Below are 1,429 nucleotides of genomic sequence, written 5' to 3'. Positions count from 1 at the left end.
ATTAAAAAATTTTGAAAACTTATTTTGCCCACCCTGCAATCGTTTCAAGCACTGTGGTGAAAAAAAAATTGGGGAAATCTCTGTCAAAACGGAGACATTCCAACTTATATGGTCTTCTTGATTCGAAACTCCTCTCCCCACCCCCTCGAAAAAATTATTTCCCATAAATCTCTATTATACTCTCAATCCACAGCATCTAAGCGGTATTTATTAAACACTTTGTCAAAAAGTATCCATTTTTCTGGAAGTTATGAGGCAACAAAGTGAGGTGGGTGGGTATCTAAGTAGTCAAACTATTGCCCAGTCAATAGCTTAACTCCTTATAAATACATTACTGCTCTATGCCTAGAGTATATTTCTTTTTTGGATATATGATACACTGACGATATATATAAAATACACCAAGTACAGGACATCATCAACAAGTGAAAAATACGTAAGTAGCATATATATATATATAGACAGACACACATACAGGGTGCGGTGAATAAATTGTCTAAACTACGCAAAAATGAAAATAACACTGACATCTCATTTTAACAGATATATTTACCAAAATTGCATAAAAATATCTTGAAATACTAAAGAGTAAATTTATTCAATGAAATCGTCATTGGCTTCAACCACGGCCTCCAGACGACTTCGGAATCTCCTGCAACTCTTCTGGATGGTCTCCTTGTTGGTGAATGCTGCCATAATCCTTGCCTCCAGTTCATCTTTGGTGTTACAAGGAGTTTTGTTGGTTTCTCGCTCAACTGTGCCCCACACATAATTGAAGGGGTTGCAGTCTGGGGAGTTAGGGGTGATGTGGTCACAGAAATAGTCAGACAGCCATGACTGGGTTCTCCTGCTTGTGTGGCATTGTGCAGAGTCCTGTTGCCAGACACCAGGACTTCCAGCAGCCACCTTCTTCGCCCAGGGTAACACTACCTTGTCCAGGCACTTGATGTTGGCCTCCGTGTTGAATCTGAGGCCGTTAAAATGAGATGTCTGTATATGTAAAATTTGAAGCCATTTTCATCAATATTCTTAGGGTGGTGAGCTGGCAGAATTGTTAGCATGCTTCGTGGCAGTTTGTCCCTCTTTACGTTCTGAGTTCAAATTCCACTGAGGTCAACTTTGCTTTTTGTCCTTTTGAGGTGAATGAAATAAATACCAGTTGAACACTGGGGCTGATGTAATCAACTTGCCCACCTCCCAGAAATTGCTGGCCTTGTGCCAAAATCATCATCATCATTATTATTATTATTATTATTATTATTATTATTATTATCATTATCATTATTATTATTATTATTATTATTATTATCATTATCATTATCATTATTATTATTATTATTATTATCATTATCATTATCATTATTATTATTATTATCATTATCATTATTATTATTATTATTATCATTATCATTATCATTATTATTATCAT

The 1,429-nt window shown here is 35.5% G+C and overlaps 1 protein-coding gene across 11 annotated transcripts in view; it reads left to right on the top strand.

The window, feature by feature from the left end:
* Positions 1–1,429, top strand: part of LOC106867864 (sperm-associated antigen 17) — a 36,890-nt gene that overhangs the window by 1,733 nt on the left and 33,728 nt on the right. The gene's annotated exons all lie outside the window — the stretch shown is intronic.

This window comes from Octopus bimaculoides, chromosome 22 (assembly GCF_001194135.2).
Source record: "Octopus bimaculoides isolate UCB-OBI-ISO-001 chromosome 22, ASM119413v2, whole genome shotgun sequence".
Classification (NCBI taxonomy): Eukaryota; Metazoa; Mollusca; class Cephalopoda; order Octopoda; family Octopodidae; genus Octopus; species Octopus bimaculoides.
The sequence above is the reverse complement of the archived record's forward strand: the minus strand, read 5'-3'. Positions and strand labels throughout refer to the sequence as shown.